The sequence below is a fragment of the Xiphophorus couchianus genome, chromosome 2, assembly GCF_001444195.1.
Source record: "Xiphophorus couchianus chromosome 2, X_couchianus-1.0, whole genome shotgun sequence".
Taxonomy (NCBI): domain Eukaryota; kingdom Metazoa; phylum Chordata; class Actinopteri; order Cyprinodontiformes; family Poeciliidae; genus Xiphophorus; species Xiphophorus couchianus.
Genome location: NC_040229.1, coordinates 28,987,057 through 29,010,824, shown reverse-complemented (window position 1 = coordinate 29,010,824; position 23,768 = coordinate 28,987,057). Strand labels below are relative to the sequence as shown.

Genomic DNA, 23,768 nt, shown 5'->3' with positions numbered 1-23,768 from the left:
CTTTTATGGTGGCTGGATGAAGACCGGGGTCAGTGTGCGTCAGCGTTATTTGTCACCCCGCCGCCGTCACTGCAGACATGTCACACGCATCGACGCTATGCTCGTCGACGGCGTTCCCAGTGCACTGGTTGTACACAGTCCCCGGGGGCCCTTCCTGGCATTGTTTTTTTGCACTCGCTGCTGCGACTGAAGGCCCCACAAATCAAGCCGGAGACACAGGCACTGTTCGTACTCGCAGACTCTCTCACACGCCGTAGCACTTGGGTGGTATCTGGAGGATCCTATGACACACTGTTTATTCAACTTCAAAAAGCTGAGGCAGGGGATGAGAGCACTCGGGTTAGCGAGGACATCAATCTGAGGACGCCACATGTCCTCAGATGTGCGCGCTTCACGCTGCACATACAGGCCGTTGCATGTGAAATATTTCCACTTAGAGGCTTCTGAAAGGAAATCATTGTCCTCCTCTGACTTTTTAAGTGTCCGCCAAGCTTCTTTTTTTTTTCTTTCCCCCTTTCTTATTCCTTAAGATTGCACTGCATTGTTATTAATCTGCTCCGAACGCATTTTCTGCAGTCGTTAAAGATTCAGAGGCTTGGAAGACGAGAGAGGAAGATCACATTTTTGGCTAGACGGGCACGCTGCGTCGCTTCTGTCTTTTTGAATATTATTAAGTACTATTGACCGACAACTAAATAAGAAAACCCGCCGGTCGCCCATGTGTTTGCATGGGAGCTGGTTCAACTGGAAACAGTGAGAGGGCTGAAATGCAGAGCGTGCCAAACCACGGAGTGGCGTCTGGGGCTGGGTCCACCGCATCTACTCTGGGCCCCAGGCAGGAGGGGGAAAATAGCTGTACTTTGCTTGCAAAGTCCCCCTTTCCATCTCCATCAGACATCTCAGTAGAACTCTTAGCTCTTCTTGAGTCTAACACTTCCTCAAGCTTTTTTTTTCTCTCTGAATATTGTGAGCTTTGTAACTTCCAAACTTTGGAGTGCTTTGTAAGAAAGTGACCAGGATGTCAAAGGTTAAACCAACCAACGGCAGCCTTCCTATTCTTAACTGTGGCTTTGACCTTCAGGCCTGGCCCGTTCCACCGCAGCTGAGATACGGACACCCAGTGTTGTGTGATTGAATCCTGACTCACTCACTGGAGTAGCAGGTTTTTCGACGCTTTTACTCCAGTGGTTATGAAACGAGTACCACCTCAGTAAATACCACATTTTTAAAAGTACCGCGATCTTGACAGACTTTTTAAAACAAAAGTGCAACTAAACTGGGGCTTTCTTTTTGGCCCTGTTACGTCTTTGACCACATGGGCAAACAAGAATTTCTCTTCATCCTATTTTTGCCTTCCACTCAGAGATGTACGGTTTTCACTACGACCTCGTACGGTGTGGTAGTGTGTTCGTTTGTACAATCTGTACTCAGAGAAGAAGAAAATACCTGAAACAAAGGACTGAGTTGATTTCGCATAGAGAGATAAATGATCCAAAATGAGAAACAGCAAATCTTCCCAGAGTGTATTTCTATTTAAAACATTGTTGTTGTTTTGCTTCTGATGAGACTCGTTCTTTTTTTCAGCTGTTGATGGTTTGGCGCCATCATTTGACCACAACCTTTATTGTCACCGTTGGCAGTAAAAAAAGAATTTTAAAAAAGGAGGTTGTAAAGATAAAGAAATTTACGTCGCAGAGGGTTTGCTGTAGAGCAATACCGGACTGGGCAACAACAATTTAGCCTTTGTTGTCATCAGTCATAAAAGCAAAAGAGAACAAAACAAAAACATGAATTTTGTCATTTTTATCCCTCCATAAAACTGTACATTGGCATTGCATAATATAATATTATGTTATGTTTAATTTTCCACTGAAGTCAGTACCTCAGAGTTTGATGCTAGAACATTTTTTACAAAAAAGATCACTAGAAGTTGTAAATCCAATTGGGAGCTGAAGGTTTCTCACCAGCCTTGACCTGAAAATCCAATATGGCCAACTTGGACATCGTCACCTTCCTAAAATAATGCCCTAAGTAATTTTTTTTGCCTAAGCCATTTTTTGGCAGGAGGTTTGTTTGTTTTCTTGTGCAGTTTTGCCAATTTACTTCTCAAAAAATCTTGGACACACATAGTACTAAGCAACATTATGTTTTAAAGTACAAAACAATGAGAAACACATTGTTAGTAGCTGCATTGTCATCAATTAGCAGCTCTCTGGTTTTGCTTCACAACAAAAGTCAGGTTTTAAAATGGGTTATCTACAGCGCCCAACACAACAAACAGAGCTTGTTCAAAGCCTGAACTGGTGCTCACAGAGGGATTAGTGTTTTCTTCCCCAAGTTAAATCCTTCAAATAGTAATTTGCAATATTTTTTGTTTACATAAAGTCCCCTTTTTACCAAGCCTATGAGCCAAACTGTCGTGTTTTCCTGATCGGGCCAAAACTCTGAGACAGAACAGGGAGGCTGGATAAATTTACCTAAATCTGACAGTATGGGACACTGTGCCAGAGCTGTAGCCTCTATTCAAGAGCCCACTCAGTAAAACAAGTTGAAGAAAAGAAAAGAGTACAGTTTCAAGTTAAGGAGGCCTTGGAATGAGCGAGATTAGGTTTCTACAGTGCCATGTGTGGAGAGCTGGCGTATAAACGCTTTCAAGGGACATGTACAGTTTCGCAGAAAGTGAAGTAATAACCATTTGATAGATGTTGTATTTGCATGTGACAGTTCAGCAGGGAAATATCCCGATTCCACTATAGGGAACCTCTGTGAGGCCAAAAGCAACATAAGTTATGGTTTGTTTGTGTGACTTTATTTTATCTGCACAAACACTTCTGATTTATTTGAAAATTATAAGGAGGCAAAAAAGCAATGCCAGGAAGAAAATGTGTTTGTCGTTTTTGGTTCCAAAACATCTACAATCTGAAATGCACTAGTGACTGCTGTTTTTGAAAGTTGGATTTAACATTAATCTCCTTTTAATGTGGAAAAACAACAAAAATAAGATCATTAACGGGGCTATCTTGTGGATTTTGTCAATAAACAGAAGGCATGGGCAGCTTTTCAGTGGCACATTGCTTTGTAGTCTTTGCCATAATAAACTATAGGCTGATTTTTAGTTCATATTCCCAATACTAAGGCATTTATTATGGCAAGTATCTCTGTATTTTTTTTATTTTTTATAAAGGTTTGACAGGATATGACTAATTAAACTGAGTTCACCTGTTGACAGAGTTGACTCGTAAAAACTGTCAATGACACTCGATTACGAAAGCACAGAAGAAGCCACCAACACTTTGAAGTTGTTTATCAGGCAGCATTGTAAAAAGAAAGAATTAAATAATTTGTGAGCATTGTAAGAATACTGCTGACGATGAGTTACTAAAAGTGCTGTAGTTGTAGTTCAAAGTTTCTTAAAAAAAAGGAAGCCTTGTCAACGTAAACTTACAATTAGACAAGCATGAAAACCAAAACAGTTGGACGAATAATACGTGGGTTAAATTAATCTGCATGGAAAAGACATTTTGTGATTTAAGTCCATATTTTGTATGTTAAAACAAGGACTTTGGTGGAATACAGTAACGTACCACACTGTAATGTACTGCACTGTAATGTAACGCTCTGTAACGTAACATACCAACCACTTTATTTCTTAAACACGCAAAAATACAAAATAGCTGTTGACCAAAGTGCTGTACAACAGAAATATGTTTTTGTACATATGTTTTACGTACCGCACCGTAACGTACCGCACCGTAACGTGCCACACTGTAACATACCACACTGTAACATACCACACTGTAACGTACAGCACCGTAACGTACCACACTGTAACATACCACACTGTAACATACCACACTGTAACGTACAGCACTGTAACGTACCACACTGTAACATACCACACTGTAACGTACAGCACCGTAACGTACCACACTGTAACATACCACACTGTAACATACCACACTGTAACATACCACACTGTAACGTACAGCACCGTAACGTACCACGCTGTAACGTACCGCACCGTAACGTACAGCATTGTAACGTGCCGTAATGTACTGTGACGCACTGCACCGTAATGCAACGCACTGTAACTTAACATACCAACCACTTTATTTCTTAAGCACGCAAAAATACAAAATAGCTGTTGACCAAAGTGCTGTACAACAGAAATATGTTTTTGTACATATGTTTTACGTACCGCACCGTAACGTACCGCACCGTAACGTGCCGCACCGTAACGTGCCACACTGTAACATACCACACTGTAACATACCACACTGTAACGTACAGCACCGTAACGTACCACACTGTAACATACCGCACTGTAACATACCGCACTGTAACGTACAGCACCGTAACGTACCACACTGTAACATACCACACTGTAACGTACAGCACCGTAACGTACCACACTGTAACATACCACACTGTAACGTACAGCACCGTAACGTACCACACTGTAACATACCACACTGTAACATACCACACTGTAACATACCACACTGTAACATGCCACACTGTAACATACCACACTGTAACATACCACACTGTAACGTACAGCACCGTAACGTACCACACTGTAACATACCACACTGTAACGTACAGCACCGTAACATACCACGCTGTAACGTACCGCACCGTAACGTGCAGCATTGTAACGTACAGCATTGTAACGTGCCGTAATGTACTGTGACGCACTGCACCGTAATGCAACGCACTGTAACTTAACATACCAACCACTTTATTTCTTAAGCACGCAAAAATACAAAATAGCTGTTGACCAAAGTGCTGTACAACAGAAATATGTTTTTGTACATATGTTTTACGTACCGCACCGTAACGTACCGCACCGTAACGTACCGCACCGTAACGTGCCACACTGTAACATACCACACTGTAACATACCACACTGTAACGTACAGCACCGTAACGTACCACACTGTAACATACCACACTGTAACATACCACACTGTAACGTACAGCACCGTAACGTACCACACTGTAACATACCACACTGTAACATACCACACTGTAACATACCACACTGTAACGTACAGCACCGTAACGTACCACACTGTAACATACCACACTGTAACGTACAGCACCGTAACGTACCACGCTGTAACGTACCGCACCGTAACGTGCAGCATTGTAACGTACAGCATTGTAACGTGCCGTAATGTACTGTGACGCACTGCACCGTAATGCAACGCACTGTAACTTAACATACCAACCACTTTATTTCTTAAGCACGCAAAAATACAAAATAGCTGTTGACCAAAGTGCTGTACAACAAAAATATGTTTTTGTCTAATTGTTAAAACCGTGACACATGGAGTTTTCCTTGGCTTACTTCAATCAAAAGAGTGATTATAATCTAGGTGTGAGGCGATAAATGCATGAATCAGTGTCTCACGGTGGCGTCTAGACAGGAGGAGCTTATTCATAAATTTGTGATGTTGGATTTTTTTTTTGCAGGGCCAAAGAAGAAAAGCCAAAGAAATGAACACGGATGGAGCTACTGGCTTTAAAACACATGACCTCTTTTTGGTAAAATTAAGAAAATTCCAATCTGAATATGCAATTGTTATGGTTCACAGTGTCGAAACAGCTATAAGTGTAAGTAAAGCACAGTTATCATAATCCGTTGCTAAAAATATCTAACTAAAAACAATTAAAACTGCGGATTCAGCTCTGTAGTTTGACAAAGAAGAAATGAGGAAAGATTTCTTCAACAAGGGGTTTGACCACAGCATGTTAAAAACTGTTCGGCACCACATTAGAAGTCAAGCTGCTCTTAATAACATTAAGAATAATTGGGACATAAGAGGACATGGAGGAACACCATTACAGAGGGAGCCAGATGGTTTTATAAGGTTTTCTAACAGTAACCAGATTCCTTTTCATTTATTCAGAGATGAGATCAACTAATGAGTCTTCTCTTGGTTATATTTTTATTCGTTTCTATCCACGTTATTCACATTTTATTCAAATTCACGCTTTATCGTTCTTGACTAGGAATCTAAATGTAAAGGGAAGGCTAATTTATTAACCATCCTAACTTATATATTAAAACTGAGTGGTTTTGACACGTATGGTTGTGACAGTGTGGGAGTCTGCTGCAGACAGGAAGTGTAACCATCTTTTAGGTTTGAAGGTACAATAGAGCACACTATCACGAATTCTTCTTTTCTTTGACCTTTGTTAACTTGCATGTTGCCAGTATCACAACCCAGAAGTTGTTTTGAATTCATGCGAGTGAACATGTTGTCACCTGGTGTATTAAACAATCAGGATTCTAGTAAAGGGGAACGCTAGTCTTGTAAAATTGTAATGTTTTTCTATTTTACTGCAGAAGTCTCTTACATAAAAATTTTAGAAAAGGCGTTAATTTGACGAATATGTTAAAGGATGCAAAAGATCACAAGGAGACGGCATTTAAAAGCAAGACAGAACACACTGCCAACAAGAAGAGGAAGAACGAGTGATAAAAATCTCAATTTATGGCATTTTATATGATACTTCAGAGTTCATCTACCGTTACTGTATTAAGTATCCTCATTCTATTATCGTTATTATGTAAGAATGAAATGGGGAGACATCTGACACAGATTTTGTAGTCACTTACCACACCATAACTCCAATCATTTCACATACCCAAATTTATTTCTGAAGGCTCACAGCTGTGTGTGATTTACGAATGACAACAAATAGATACGAGGCTGCTCATATTTAACGGTTTTAATAGAAAGAAAAAAGAATCAAATCTATGAAAGAGACTTAAGATCACGACGCCTTTTAAATCATTTCGAAAAGCCCAGATAATGACGTCAGGGCTCTGTAAGCCTCTCACTGGGTAGTTCGCAGGATTTGAATTCACAGGCCTACCTGTGGAGGCATCATACAAACTCCCCCAGTGGGTGACATCACTAAAAAATAACGACATATCAACCAAGGTACCAGACATTCACAAGTCCGGTTAGTTTTTTGTTGCGATTTCCAACATGTGGGAAGGTGCCACATTTGTGTTTAGAGTATAAAGATGAAGGAGACATTTTGGTTCAAAATGTGTATCTCAGAAGTTGTTTTGAATTTATACGAGTGAACATGTTGTCACCTGGTGTATTCAAACAATCAGGATTCCAATAAAGGGGAACGTCAGTCTTGTAAAAAGGAAAAGACGTCGGAGTCAGCCGGAAAGATACCGGCTGACTCTGATAAGAGGGTCCAATTATCCATGGTGAAACTACTGTACTGGCATGGGGTGAAAGGGCAATCAGAGAGGAAGAAGCCACTACTCCAAATACAACAAATCATCCAATACTATCCCAGCTGAAGAAGACGTTGTGTATGAGAGCGGCGCTCTTCACAAAATAGATGGCCCCATGATGACGGAACCACATCTCACAACAATCGACTAGAAAGTTACGGGTCTTCCGAAGCATACCTAAAGCTTAGCTATAAAGTACCCTGAAAACAGCAACGTAAACATTTTGAAGTGCTCACTTTCACAGAGTATTTGGCGCGTGACCAAAGTGACCTGAACGCTTGACCCAATTATATGAGTTCTGTCAGGATTAACGGGTCAAAATTTCAACAAACTCTTGTGAGAAGCTTCTGAAAGGACTCCAAAAAGGCATATCCTGAGTCACACAGTTTAGAAGGTGATTATTAAAGGTATTAATGAAGGGTTTTTACTAAACACTAAGGTAATGTTATGTTATATCTAACTTTAAGCAAGATTCAACAGGTTGTTCAATCCTGACTGAACTTAGTCAGTTAAAGTTCTTTCCTTTTACATACTACGTCAAGTATTTTTATGAAGGAAAAAGACAAGATTAGATTTGAAGTGGACCCCACCATACCATCTAGAATGCTTAAAACCTCCAATCTGTCATCTAGGATTTAAATATGTATTGGTCTTTGGTATCAGAAAAGGTTATGATTGCGTTTTGCCTTGCTTGGGGATAGAGCGGGTTAATGTTGAGGATAGCCTTGCTGAAAGGCATTAGGTATTAACTTTCCTCTCCTTTTGGGTAAACTTGACGGGTACATCAAATGCATGCTTTGGCACTGGAGTTTACATATCTGCGGAAGCTAAACAGAGTGGCATTGACTCAAGGTGTGGTGCTATATTTGTATCTGACCATGGCTACGGACAAGCACAAGTGCACGGACAAAGAGCGCGCACACACACACACACACACACACACACACGTTGCGCGTGTAAATGCACACGCCTCGTACCGCCAAACAGCTGGGAGTGTTTGCAGTGTGAGGAGGCCGTTGGTTCTCCTCTCGGCCGTCTCACACAATGAGCCGTGCGCTGTCTGTGTTTGCTCTGCGCACAACTCAAACAGCGTCCCCTCGCCGTTCGAGCACGGCCCGAGGTTTGCTCTTTGTGAAGGCTCGCGCGAACCCGGGGCAAGGCTTGGCCTCGGGTTGCACTCACGGAGAAACGAGTGGGCCAAGTTCATTGAGAAATAACCTAGAATTTCAAAGATGCGCCTGAGTCCGTTTGACTTTCGCTACCCCGATAAAAAGGTTTCGGCTCGCCGGTCAGGGTCACGGAGATAACGCGGCGTTTCGCTCCCCAAACTACGGCACAATCGCAAAGGCAAACAGGCAGCCGAGAAGAAGAAGCTGGTACACTTCGAGACTGCGCTTTGGCTCTGTTGAAAAGTGGTTTGTGAAAATGTGGAAAAACAATCAGCTCCAGACTTTTGTTACAACATGAAAAAAAGAGACACTTTAAACCCACATTCTTTTATTATTGTCTTGGATTACATCATAAATTACTTGCATTCTGAAATGGCATTGAAGTTCGATCGGCCTAAAACAGAGCAGGCTTGCCTTTATTTATTCCAGAGTTTCATTATTTTGCTGATGAGCCCACACATGTAAATCATTCAGGATGAAGCGCATCGGCTTAAAGCAATTTTTTTTCTTCTTCAAATGGTGTGGGTAATCGTTGCCTGCTTAACCTTTGCAATACTCTTCTCCTCGGAGCGTAAATAATTTCAGTCGAAATGACTTTTTGGAGTTTACTGTAAATATGTAAATAAGTCAGAGGTGCAGGAAATCGAGAGACCTTCTATCTGCTACCTGCTCCTTTTCAAACAAATTGTGTAAAACTGCATGTCAGTTGACATGGCTATTTAGCTTATTATTTTCTTTTTGCTTTCTATTGTCTGTTGAATAAATAAATAGTTCTTTTTGAAATTGTTAAATGTTTATTACAATGTGCACTTGGAGTTGTGATAAAAAGTAAAAATTTAGGTGCACAAGTTTGAATTTATACTCTTAGATTTTTTTTCTCAACCATACAAGATCAAAAATGGACAGACGGTGTGATTTTGTCCCTGTTCATGATGGATTTGGTTTATTTTGGTGGACGGGTATTATGCGCAGACCTGGCTTCCAGGAGAATTTCCACGTTTTCAAATGGACTGAGGTTCAGAGCACTACATTGCTTCCAAGCGTCAGTCATCAGATCCAAACTGATGACTGACCTTGTTGAAAAAAGCCACAATGTTCAGTAATCAACATGTTGACAATTGGAGACAGTTCTTATTTTTTGCATCCACTTTGCTTAAGGAACCATTTTTACACACGGCCCCACAGCATAACGCCACCATCGCCATAGATGACAGAAATCAATTCCCTAATAAATTGGTCTTTACCTTTTTTTGCAGCAACTGCTTTCCCTCTCTCAGAGTTACCAACACACACAATCATCTTTGCGATTAATGATTCCCCTGGCTCATATTCAATTCAGTTTGCCTATAGAGTGCCAAGTCACAATACACCATCTCAAAGCACTTTCCAAAAAAATAATTGAAAAAAATCTAGTAATCTTATTTTACGTACGTCCAATTCATTAAATTGGTTTTTTAAAAAGGTTTTCCATCTAAGGAAACCCAGCAGACTGCACAGTCACTGAATAGAAACATTTACTCCTCCTGAATGTGAACGTAGCAACAGTAGACGATTGCTGGCGTTGTGGTGTTGACTCTCCAGCAATCCCTCAAACTGAGCATGCATGCAGTGACAGCGGAAAGGAAAACTCCCCTTTAACAGGAGGCAACCTCTGGTGGAACAAGGTTCACAGTGACATTTAGAAACTGTAACATGACTTTTGTTGCAGTGGCTTCTTCCTCTCTGAGTGACATTTCAACGCATGTTGAGACACATGTCACTCACTTTAAATAAAAAATAACAATAAAAATTAAGTTAAATAAAGTTTTTCTTTTTTTCCTTACCTTTAAAGCCTCCTTCTCCATTATTCCCGAAAGGACTTCGTCTCCACAGGGTCAAAGTTATCAAAAGAAGACGATTTTTCATTTTCATGTCAGTCGTTCTTCCTGTAAAGTGAAACACAGTCAGTCAGCAACATTTAGAGGTGTTGGTTGCGTATTGATAACATTTCTATCTTTGTCAAGCGTCTTCGCCAGTCCAACCTAAGATGGGTTCAGAGAGTCCTGGCCTTCCCCGGCGTCCTCGGAGCGGGCCTGGCATCAGCCCGCCCGTCAAACACAGGTTCTCTTTGTTGTGTCAGCTGCACATTGAACCTTGCAGGGGCCTCACATACACAAAGGAATGTTTGGACGGATCCATTACACGGCCCCGCACACCGCTTGTTTGGCTGTTTTACCCCACAACAGTAATCGGACATTTTAAATAGGTCCGGGAGCCTCTTGGAGGTCTCCGACACTCGATAGTCGGGGAGAGATAACGCTTTTGCGGACAATGCTGTCATTCTTTGAACGGTGACATACAGGAAAAATACATTAAATGTGTGGTGCCTCGCAAAACGTATTCGTACCCGTTTGACTTTTTTTTCCCGCATATTGTCGATTTACAGCCACGCACTGGATGTTTTTGGGGCGCAAAGTAAAGCGCGGTAGTGAGGTGGAAAGAAAATGATACTCTTTGTCACACCGTTGTCTGTAAGGACCGCCAGAGGGAACCTTACTGTACCGTGTACACGCAGTACGTTTGTTCAGAACTCATTTTCAGTGAAAAATTCTCATGACTGGAGTAAAACACCAGAGACCATTAGAATGTATCAGCCTTTTTAATCATTTTCTAATCATTTAAAATTATGGCTGTTAGATAATCAAATGTGCATACACTCAATGAGGATGTGATTCTTACTGTTTGTTGTGGTGTACTTTTGTGCTACATGGCTTTTTGTTCTTTTTGAATTTGTAACCTGATATGGGAGGGGGGGTTAGATAAAAAAATGCTTTTATCTCTCTTTTTGATGGAAGAGGCGTATGCATTTGTAATGCATTGTATTCATATTAGAGTGTACTGCCAAAGTTCAACAAGAAGTCCTGCACAAATCACCAGACTAGTAAATAGTCCATGCATACATTATTGTCTGTACTAGGTAAACGTATTCTAGCATTAGGTTATAAACTAAACTACCGTCCAACAACAAAAAGAGAACGAGAATAATTCAGAGAAGCATCCAAGAGGCTCTGGAGGAGCTGCAGAGATACACAGCTCAGGTGGGAGACTCTAACGACCGGACTGCCTTTGGTCATGAGCGCCACAAATTCGTCTTTAACGGGAGAATGCCAAAAAAGAAAGCCATAAGACGTCCCAATGAAAGCTAGCAACGTAGTAGACACAGCAAACAGGAGGCCAGAACTCGCTCTGAACGTTCTTTATGAGAAAAGCTCTGTGCGGCAGAAAGCTAACATTGCACATCGCCGCAGTGACGCATGTTGCGTGGGGGGCAGGGGTGGGGGATGCTTTTGTTGCTTCCCTCCCTTGCATTTGGAAGAAATCACATATGGATTGCTCAGAGTGTTGATCCTGTTGTTAAAAGTTATGAGTTCAGGGCTCAAGCGTGTTTGTCTTCCCCTTTTCTGCGCAATAACATCATTTGATGTTCAAGAACAGATTGGCCAGCCCGCCAGATGCAAACAGAGCAGAAGTTGGGAGCTTTGAATTTTTCCCAGTTGTTGCAAGCCTCCGTTTTCTACGCCTCCTCTCTGGGGGAAGACGGAGCTCGGTTCACCACTGGATACATGAATTTTATAGAAATGTATTAAGCAGGGCTTCCTCCCACAGTCCAAAAACATGACTGTCAGGTTAATGGGTCTCTCTAAATTCTCTCTAGGTGTGTGTGTGTATGGTTGTTTGTCCTGTCTGTCTCTGTGTTGCCCTGCGACAGACTGGCGACCTGTCCAGGGTGAACCCCGCCTCTCGCCCCGAACGTTAGCTGGAGATAAACACCAGCACCTCCTGATCCCACTAGGGACAAGGGTGAACAGAAACAGATGGATGGATGTAGCAGAACACCAGGACACACACCTGTGTAAAACTGACCCCAGACAAGGTGGACGTCCCAGTTCACAATTATAGTGCAAACTGTCCCGTTGTTCAGAGGTGCAGGTCTGGTGTCAACTCGACCATGTTAAAGTTTACTGATTCAGCATCTGCAGGATATCAATGACAAAACATTGAGAAGTTAGTTTTTTTTCAAACTTTTTTCAAACACCTCAAAATTTCAACTTTCCTGCTTCAGTGAGATAGAAGCTAAGTGAAACAGTGTTGTTATTGGTGTTATAGGTGCTGATTCCTCTCATCGGTCAAAGCTAAACGCAGTTTAGAAGTGGCAGGATACTAAAGCATGCCACACTCTTCAGATTTTTGTTTGTCATAAAAAAAAAAAAAAATCTCTCCTTCGCCTTAGATAGATTGAACTTTATGGTTCCAGCATGGCGGACTTGAAAAATTTCAAGAGGCACGAATACTTTTGCACCGTAAGAGCGGCTAAGCAAAGCTTGAGTATTTTCCTCAAAAAGAACCTCACCTCAGTTTTATTCCACATATCCGTCATTCATCCGGTGCAATTTGCATTCAGCACACAATTTATTTCAGTTCTCATGGCGCCCCTGGCCTCCACTTAACCCCACACTTTTCCCCCTGCGTGTTTGTGTCTCTAGAAAGCCACTTTGTTGTGTCTGAGCAGCGAAGCATCGCAGTGAGCAATGACTTCCTATGAAATGTGACTGCTATTTCAACTCCAAGAGCGCAAAGGCTGCCTGCGGTTTGTCTGTCTGTTCGGTCTGTGCGTCTGCCCTCAAGTTTCCCCCTTCGGGTTGCAGAGGAAGAAGACGTTTCCGCAGACGCAGAAAGAGTGACAGTCAGGGTTGCCGGAGCCTGTCGGCAGGCTCAGCTTGACTGCAGTTTGCCACAAGAGAGGATTCAGGAGTTGTTTGACAGCAGGAGGGCGCAAAGGGCACTTAAAGGTTCCAGTGGAGTACAGCTGCGTCGAGGCTTCGTCCTTTGCTTCCTCCGCCCCCTCCTTTTCTCGCTGTGTCTCCTTCTCGAGCTCCCGAGAGCCTCCTTTGATCTGACTTTGGAGCTTTTGGGTGAAAATTGTGACAAAACAGTTGAGAGGCCTTTCTTCCCACACAGAGTTTAGGGCCCTTACCTCAGCGCCCAACAGCATTATAGAGATATTTACAGTCATAACGTAAAACACATCATAAACTAAAATTTGAAGCACATAAAAGCTACCCCATCTGGATTCATTAGAATGTGGTTCAACCATTCTTTTATTGTACCCTTCTCTATTTTGGACTTTGTTTTAGCAGTTACGCCATCAAGCTCAGAAACATTTGCATCTTGAAGTGACGCTCTTCTAAGTTTGGATCGGCTCTAAGCAGGTATAAGTAAAAGCTTCCATGTCGAATATTCATGCTCAGTAATTCATTTTAAATTGTATGTTTACTTCAATTTTTAGAATAGATCAAATTGTGTATATTCTAAAACAAAATAAAATTATTTGGATAGATTTTTGGTTGATTAAAAATTTTCTACGTTTAAATGTCAAATCAATTATGAAAATGATTTTACCCAAATAAATCTGTTACATTTTAATATATTTTCTAAAATGTAGCGTATCTGGTTTGTCCTACCATGCTAAAAAGACATGGTTTGCAAAAACAGTTTGCGATTATAAGCTCTTAATAAGCACGAGTTCTTGCAACATTAAAACATCAAAGGAAGTCTGCCTTACTTTAGTCACGTGACTTAATATGGTGAATTAAGTGGGACATATTGTTTTGAGTCTGATATTAAGCTTGTAACAGAATTTGTGACTCTATTTTGGAGAAAAAATAAATTACGTGCAACCGCACTCCGTACCTGTAGGTGGTGATAATGCTTACCTAGCGGTTTTTCCCAACCGCCAATAAAAACCAAGAAGAAGAAATGACGGCGGACGCTCACGAACTGCGTACCAGGTAAAGCTACTGACAACACTCAGTAAAGACAGCCATGAAGGAGCTTCCACCACTTTTAAATGTTTTGTGTGGCAGGATTTGGGGAGTTTTCTAGATAAAAGACAAAAATGATTTGTGAACGCTATGAGAATACCACAGCTGGCTAACTGCTAGCCGCTAACAAAGCTAACACTTGTCCCAAAACCTTCAGGATTCTTTAAAAAATAATTTACGATATGGTCAACCTCTATTCTTACTTACTTAAACAAGAAACGGTGATTTGTAGTTTTATATTGTATTTTTGGTAACTGCCGCTATAGTCATGTTCACAGTGATGACACATTTTGTCTGAAATCACAACTGGCATGTGGCTTTTACTTCCACCCTAATGCATCTCTTTTTAAGGCATGGTACAAACCACGAGAAGCTCCACTAAAGTACTTTTAGCAGCTATTTTCAAAGTGTTTTATATGTATGGCAAACATATTGGATACTGACATCAGGACTGCTTATTGACTTCAACGTCTTCAGTCAAGACAAATATTATTCATTGGGAACAAGTGTCCAGGGCTAAGACCTGCTAGCATTTTTTTACATTACCATTACAGTGGATCCCCTCATACTTGTGGTTTTGTCCTCGTGGGTTTTTCTGCAGAACGTGACTCCCAAATATTTGTGGAATGTCCACATATTTGCAAAATACGTAATATTTGCACTTACGAATATGATATGCTCTATCATATTAGTGATATGATGGCGCATATCAAAAATATTTGAAAGGACTGCAGATTTTGCAACCGAAATATGTAGACGTGCTCTTCGGTGGCCTTTGCAGACTATAGATTAGCTTCCATGCTAGTGCAAATACGGCTTTTGCTGTGCGTGTTAATGCATGTTAAGGTATATTTGGTGTTCGAATGATTTAAATAGCCAGCTAAGAGTGATTATATTGTGGTCTCAAGTATTCACTGATTTATGCTATTCACAGGATGTGTTGTTAGCCGTTTTCTGCTGGACGCCAGTTAAAATGAATGAGAAAAAAATGGTTGGATAAAAAAACTGTAATCAAAATCTTCAGATCGGACTTGCTACCAAAATAAAGTGACTAATCTTACTGAACATTGGGTTTACAAAGTATACCTTTTGAGTAAAACAAACAAAAATCTAAATATATATTAATTACCAGACTTTCTTTTTCTGTTGCATCTTGCTGAACTGGGTTTTACCCTGCTCTGATTTTTATACCCACATTCTGTTGGGCCGTCCGTGACGCATTCACAGATGACTAAAAGGAAACAGACCAAATGTTATTTTGCTCCTCTTATGCTCTGCTTCTGAGTATTTGTTTTATTCTTCGCAGAATTTATTTGTTTTTGGTCAATTCGGCCACCTCCGTATCTCCCGGAGTCTATATTGCACCCGGGAGTGTTTAGCCTTTGAGCGGATCCAAGGTTTTCCATTGACCAGCGGTTTGTAGAGGTTATAATCTTGTACCCCAAAAGACAGATTTCCCGTTAAGGCCACAAGAGCTGTCTGCCACCGCTTACTGGAATCTGACGCGTTTTTTTGTAAGGAAATACTTGTTGGCAGACACCCTGTGCCCGTAAAGCTCCCAGAGAACAGCAGATTGCGAATGCGGACAATGCGATTCCTCTTGTTCAATCAATGGGACACACGGGCAATAAATTTGTCCTTCCTTTATCTTCATTCAGCTCGCGCACAATAATGGGTCCCAAATGTATGCAGAGCTGGCGACTCATGATGTTGTACAAATGAATCATTCACAACCAAGCAGTAAATACATCGAGGGACATATTGGCGGTTGATGTGTGGCTACATTCTGGCGCCCTTGAAGGATATTCAGGCTTGACCACTGTCGTCAGGAAGACATTTGCGTGATGATCTGTTTGGGAATGACTGTCCATCTCAATATGGCATGCTGTAAAAACAAAAACGGCTCAGTGGGGGCTGATTTACACATCAACATGTGTTTGATATTCAACCTTTAAGGTTCCTTGTAGTCTTAAAAAGAATAGAATTTCATTTTTTTTTTTATCCCACCAGAAACATCAGTAAGGCCTTAATATTTTGACACGTTGATGTTTCACTCTTACCAGCAGATGGAGACAAAGTACAGAGCACAATATTCTGCACAATGTATCACCCTCAAAGTGACTCTGTTTTACTTCTGCCCTATCTAAAAGAAAGGTGAATTCACAAAACAATGATAAAATCTTATTATTATTATTATTATTGGTCTTTCATTCTGATGTGAAAGATTTAAGCTTTCAGATCAGAATGAAAAGGAAGCAAATACTAGAAAAGAATGTTGACACATCACAGACCTCCTCCTTGAACTAAATTATTTGAGTGTGCACAACCATCAGAGGGAGTAGGTGCACAAGTAATGATGCTGCATTGGGTAGGCGTTATCTTAATATTGCTGCAACTAATGATTATTTCAGGAATCGATTATTGTATTCATTATTCTGATGACTAATCGGATAAAAACAAAATCGCCACTTTCTGTAGATTTTTCATTTAACCTTTTAAGCTTTTTATACAATACTAGCACAAATAATTAAATTCCTTTTTGAAATAAGAAAATAAACATTTTATTGCCTAAAATTCTATAATATAGTATTCCTTTTGTGAATTTAAAACTGTTCCACTTGAGGAGTTTTGGGTAAAACTTAGTAGTTTTTATCTTAGAAGCAAAATGTATATGCATTTTGCGCAGTTTGGGTCGAATTACTTCTCTGAATATGTTGTTCTTTCAGCAAACGGTTTCTTTAAATCTGCGATGAATGGATTACTAGATTAGACGATTATTTCACTACTCAATTCATCAGAATTAATCCGATTAATCGTTTCAGTTCTACTCCTTGCCTTTATATATTTATCTTGGCAAATTAAGCAGAGTCTCAGATGCCATTTTAATCGCTACCATCTTTGCATCCTTGCTGTCAAAGAAAAGTTGGAAGAACTCTTCAAAGAACATAAATGGAATTAATATGTTTGCGCACGTTTTTTTTTTTTTTTCCACCATTACCATATGCAAAAACTTGCTCAACAACTCGAAAGTCAAATCAAATTGATGGATAACAGACGATAAAGGACGGCTTCCAAAGATCCATCGGGATATTTTTTAGAGATTTACCAGTAATCTTTTAACCGCTTGCAGAAATCCCCGTATTGATGAAGTGACCTTTCCTTTCCTCTCCTCGGCCTTCCCGTCTGTTTATCTTGGTCTGATGTGACAGGACTCCAGGGACGTGTCTCTTCCTCTGTTTTCTTACCCACTCTATGAATCATTATGAGCTGAAGTTGAGACAGATCCGCCAGCTGTCTTAACGTTGGCTCCGATCCCCACTCGCATGCCATTGCACACATGAATATCATTAATAGCTTCATTAGCACTTCCTGACCACCGCAGCGGACTGAGAGGGAGGTTTGATTCTTGATTGCTGGACCGCTTTGTAGATGGAGAACAACACGTCTCCGGTGGTTCCAGGCCTCGGCCGTGTGATTGAAACAGTTTCTGGCTCGGACACCTTACCCTCCCAGTCCCACCAGGGGTATCGCTGTACAGTAACAGAACCCCAGTTCCAATATAACGCAGGGATCTGCTTGAATGTATAGAACTCGGCGCTCAAAGATCAAGCAAATGTAAACGCTGAATTGCGCAATCTCTGGCAGATCTCGACTGGAATAAATTGCCAAGCCTGTCTCCTCTCATGGTCTGTGGAGCGCTTTTTCAAAAAATCTGGAAAGCACAGTGGGGATATAAAGCAAGCGGAATAATAACCACCATTTGGTGATCTGATTATTCCCGAGTGAGGAAATATCATTCATCCCTGAAACTGCAGGAAGAATTGGACCTTTCAGAGCAACATGGTTTCTGTTACTATGCTGCATTACAACCAGTCTGTAGGAAACCAGAGAGAGAGAAAAAAGTAGTCACATCCATATTTGATTTTCCACATTTTGTTACGTTTAAGTGACAAAATTCATTTTATTTCATTGGGGGGGTTATGTGATAAACTATTAGAAAGTAATGCTAATTGTGAAGTAAACAGGAAAGAACAAACAAACAAACTCACTTCAGTGGACAGCTCTCTTTACTCTGATACCACAAAAAAAAACACTTAAAATTAGTAAACAGAACAAATTTACACATGCCTGTGTAAATTCAGCTGTTTTGTGAAGGCCTCAGAGAGAACGTTATGGTGCGTCCATACCAAACACGTTACGCGCGTCTGACGCTTCAAGTGTGACGCGTGTCTACTTTGAATGTAGACGCTTGACATTTTGCTCTACACCTAGTGTTTCGGGTGTCAGGAGCGCCGGGTTTACATTCAAAGTCTATGTGGAACCTCATCAAGGGCGTGTCAGATGCGTCAAAATCGCTCTAGTTGTTGATTTCCGTTGCTGGCCTATCAAACGCTTCAAATTGTACTTCAATGGGCCCTTGACGTGCCCTCCACATAGTCTTTGAATGTAAACCAGACATTCCTGAAATGCGTTTGGTGTGAACGCACCATTAGAGGGCCTTAGTGAACAAAGAGCATCATGAAGACCAGGAGAAAGGTGAGGGGTAAAATATTGAATACGTATTCAAACATATTCCGGTCTGTTGCAAAAAACTAACACTGCACATCATCCTGAACACACCGTCCCCACTGTAAAACATGGCAATGGCTGAATCTTGGTTGTGGGAGGCTTTTCTTCAGCCCGGCAGTGAAGCTGGGCAGAGTTAATGGGATCTTTGGAAGCAAAAGTAATCCTGGAAAACAAATTGTTAAAAGCTGCAAGCTACTTTAGACCAGGACAGATTTTCACTTGTGAGCAGTTTAATGACCCTAAGCATATTGCCAGAACTGAAAATGGAGAGCGGAACGACCTTCATCATACTTCATAGATGGGCAATTTGTGCTCTACAGTCTGAGCAGACTTCACGAAACCTCTAATGTATAATTAAATGACAAAGGGTAAGCTGTTATAAGGATCCTGTAAAATAATCTCCATATGTTGTTTGACTTCAGGTCAATGAAACAAGCTTGTTTCTAACAATTCCATTTGTCTTTTAACTGTAAGTAGCTAACACAAGCCAGTAGTTCATCATTCACCTGTTGTCTAAAGATTTCCAGATTCAGGTGTTGTTATATTGAATTATTTGTCTCTGTAGTCACAATAATGAAAAACAGGACACCCCACTTAATGTTCAGCTCTTTCCAAGGAACTCTTCACCTATCATGTCTAATCTTGTCATCTCTGGAAAAAAGTGATATAATTACAGATAAATACAAAAAATCACCAGGTTTTTCTCATTCACAAAACATATCACAATCTTATTCTGAGGAAAAGGTTAGAACATTCTGCTCCCTAACAGCTAGTCCCTTTAATCCAATACTTCTCAAAGACTTTTCCTGTTTCCACTACCAATCTCTGAAAGCTATTTAAGGCTAGTCCCACTTCTCAATTTCAGCTTCAAGATGTTTGAGGGGTTTCCTGCATGTACAGTCTGCTTCAAGTTACCCCACAACATCTGTGATTTAATCAGTGAGATTAAGATCTGGACTTGACTCGGCCCTGGACTTTCCATCTTCTAATTCTCATGCAGCCCTTCTTGGATTTGCCGGGATGTTTTTGGGTCATTGTAGCATGTTGCAGCATCCAGTTCTGCTTCAGTTTAATTAATTAATTCATTCATTTTTATTTTTTATTTTTTTGTAACTATCGATACCGAGCAGAATTAATGGTGGATTTTATGTTGTTGAGCTGGACCGTTATTGGTGCAGAAATGGGGCATAAGGTTAATTTCCTGGAAATTTGTTTTTAGAATTGTCTGTCGTAGCGAACATCATTCTGGTCTCCATGTTTTACTTGGAGAACAAAGGTTTTCTCTTTGGACCATATGAAGGTTGAACTTGTGAAGCTTCTTTCCAATTAGTAGTAGCAAGAGTCTGGTGTAGTCTGTGATGATATTTATGGCTTTTGCTGACTTCTTTTAGCACCTTGCTGTTTACTTTTAGGGTGAACTTGATTGGAGGGCCAGACTTTAGCATGTTGCTGTTGCCAAATGCTTCCACTGGTAGGCTGGTGGATTTCAGATTATTTTGAGAACCCTTTAAATTTCTGAACAAAACAATGATGAGCTGCTACAATCTGCTTTCTAAAAAGCCTCAGACACCTTTTATGATTTTACCTTGGTGATCAGGCACGTCACCTATCAGGAGCAAACCAAATCTGAATCTGAGGTTTAAACAGGGCAAACGTTCAGCAACCTGTTAAATAATCATGTTCTCATCATGTCCACCTGATGTGATTTACTGGTCTCTAACTCTTTCATAGTTGCTCTGTGTAGAGGGCCTGTGAGTTTACCTTGACTTACCCCACACTGACATTTCCTCAACCCATAACATCACAGTTTCCATTTTCCAATGAATAGAGTGGGCTTCTCTGTATGGTCCTTTGGGTGAAACAATCCCCGGTAAATTGACTGACATACACCTTTCTTTAACAGTTACATCTCCGAGGATTAAAGTTTGCTGAGGTTTGAGTCTCCGACGACGCTCTCCCAATAAAGCATCTCCGTCAGGTAGACCTATGCTTCCTGTTTACACAGTGCTTCCTGTTTGTCCAGTCACTCTCCTGTTTCCTTCTCTTTTTGAACGGAAAGCTGCCTGTCATCTTGCGCATGCAACTTGTTGTCAATAAGACTTGTTTTAACTATTCCTGGGTTGTCTGATCAGTGGGTCCGAACTGTACTTCATCCATTATAGTAAACTGGCCTCTCAGATGAGAGGCAGATAGGAGTCTAAAGCCATTCACCGACTTCAAGATTGATTACTAGCTGCTCATAAACAGCAACAGAAAATGGGATAAAACATAATAAATACTATCTCCTGAAAGCCTGACGCTCTGGGTGGTGAGCCATATCATCCATATCCAAAACCACCACTGGCTGTCCTCATAAGACAATCCAACACTGGTTAGTATTTTCTCTAAGATTTTGCTAGCGAAACAACTCAAATTTAATCTCAGTAGAGTGAAATGCAAGTTGAATTGTGATTCCTTTCACATTGTTATGCACATACTATTATTAGATTACTCCTACAGTATTCATTTCAGCACTTAGTATAAAGTATGACTATGGAGTTTACTCCATCTGCATCTTTGTCAGTAGACCTCCTGCAGCCAACACCTAGAAATACTTCCACTAATGAGATCATGTGTTTTTTTCCCCCCTAAATGCTTCAAAGATTTTGAGAGAGATAAAAATCAAGATTCAGTGACCCAGTAAATTATACTGATGGAATCTGCACTAAATTTCCTCTGCATATACAATCAGCCTTTGGTGTGTCTATACCAATTTGCACCTTTTAAACAGAGCAGACCCCAGAGCAATAAACTGCTTGACTCTCACATGTTTAACATCCCCTGCACTTGCAGCTGTCTAATCACACGGGTCAGATAGAAGTTCAGTGAGTAATAATCACACATTTGCCAGTTTACCCTCTTTTATTTCCTTTGCCTTTTTTTAATAGATAGCACAAGGTATTAATCTGCTTGTTGGTCACGATGAAACCGTGCAGCTACAAAACGTAAATACAGATATTATTTAAAAATGTCAAATTGAGAGCAGGAAAAGAAACAGATTACAGAGAAACCTCATCATGTCTTCCTGATTTATTGCGCCTGTTTCTCCTTAAATCTTTAAGCAACATGTTTTTTAAGAAAAAAGTGACTTTTAAGCTATGTCGGCTGTTTCAAATCTGTTTCCAGCTCACACTGCTGTCTGTTAACTTTTTCTGGTGATGCATGGGCCTTATAAACTGAACAATACTGTGGTGATGCCATTGCATAGCCACACCGGGAGGCCGACTGTACTGAGGGAGTGATACAAAGAGGGGGAAAATGTCACTAAACAGTAACTCAAATGTCTCTGTGTGCACATTTTACCTGCAACACAAATATGTTTAAGGTAAAATCCACAATTAAATCGATAATTATCTGTCTTCCCCATTTTCTTTTCCACATGTGTGCATATTTTCAGTCCTGCAGCTCTTAAAGATTCATGAACTCATGAACTTACTAACCTCTGAGCATTCCAGCACAAAGAAAGGGATTGTTCTTTCCTCTTACAAGGACAATGCATGTTTGTCATCTCAGGGAGGAGTCTGTGTCTAGTGTGTCTGTTTGAGATTTCTTGAAGTCAAAAACGCTTAAGGGAGTAGGCTAAGTGTTTCGATATGTAATATATCCACCAGCTCGTCCATTAGCTGAGTTGATGCTCTTGAAGTTTTCACAGCTTTAATGGTGAAAAAATGGCACTTCACAAAGAAAAGCCATTCCTGCCTCTCCCTTAATCGTTGTGAATCTTTGCAAATGTGCATTTTCAATAAGACAATACACAAATGTGCTAGTAGAGGTGGAAGCAGTATTCGGCATGGCTGCCACTGACAACTCATGATGGATAACTATGCTATGGATGCTATGATCAGTTACAAAAAAACTGCTACTCAGTTGTGTGCGCTAGCCAGCAGGCAGTCTGCAAAATCAACAATTTTCTTTGTCAGTCAGACGGATGAAACCCTGAAATGGAGACCATCCAAGCGTGCTGACGAGAATCAGGCGCAGTTAGAACTCTACCAAACTCTAAAAGATATTCCCCTGTAAAAGTATCCTTACCGTTTTCTATGTCAAACCAACTTAAAGCCACAATCTTCAACTTATTCTATGTGGTAGACCAATATAAAGATACTGTCAAAATGAATAAAAATGAAACATTTGGTGTTTTCTGCAACCCAAAAGCCTGCCACTGGGGCAAACGGTCGCTTTCCAGCAAAACAACCCTAAGAAAATGCTTTTCAATGCTCTCGTGAACATGTTTGAGCATTATGTTTTCTTTTAATACTACATGGATTTGATTGAAGTAATAAAAGAATGTTCGTGTTGGATCCTGAATCCCTGACTCACTGTTTCTGATTTGCCCTGGCTGGGGTGAACAAGTCCACGGAGTCCCATGACTGAAAATAGAGAGCTCATCTGAGTGTGTTATCAAGGCCGTCCCCACGTCCTGTTAAGGCACGTCTGCCAGCCTGTGAAGGCCTATCACTGCGCTCCGAGGGAAAACAAACAAGACCCACATACACCCATGTTCGAAAACACCTGGCAGCATGGGTACTCACATTTTCAGCCGTGTCCTCAGAGCGAAGGTCACAGGTAAACAGTGGAGTTGAAAGCTTTATTCGCTTCCCAGCTGTTCTGGCTGTGTCCCAGGGCTGGACTCACTTTTTGACAGAGGCGAGATTTCAGATCAAAAACATTAGATAAAGTACCACACCTGAAGTATCTTGGGAGATCACATGATGACTTTACCTTAGATGGCCCTTCCCAGGATGAGAATGACTCACTTTCCTGGCACCGCTAGGGTTTTCCTGAGTCCTATCACAATAAAACATGAACACCTCCTGCACATTAAACCCCATTCATGTCAATGATTCTTGCTGAGTTTTT

At 40.8% G+C, this 23,768-nt stretch overlaps 1 protein-coding gene across 1 annotated transcript in view; it reads right to left on the bottom strand.

Moving 5' to 3' along the window:
* The window catches only part of wnt7bb (wingless-type MMTV integration site family, member 7Bb), a 77,298-nt gene extending 53,758 nt beyond the window's left edge, over window positions 1-23,540 (bottom strand). Inside the window, exons 1-2 of the mRNA XM_028035732.1 lie at window positions 23,441-23,540; window positions 10,263-10,364 (exon numbers count right to left, since the gene is read on the bottom strand). The gene's annotated coding sequence lies outside the window, so the exon portion shown is untranslated. The remainder of the gene's footprint in view (window positions 1-10,262; window positions 10,365-23,440) is intronic.
* Between the last annotated feature and the right edge of the window lie 228 nt (window positions 23,541-23,768).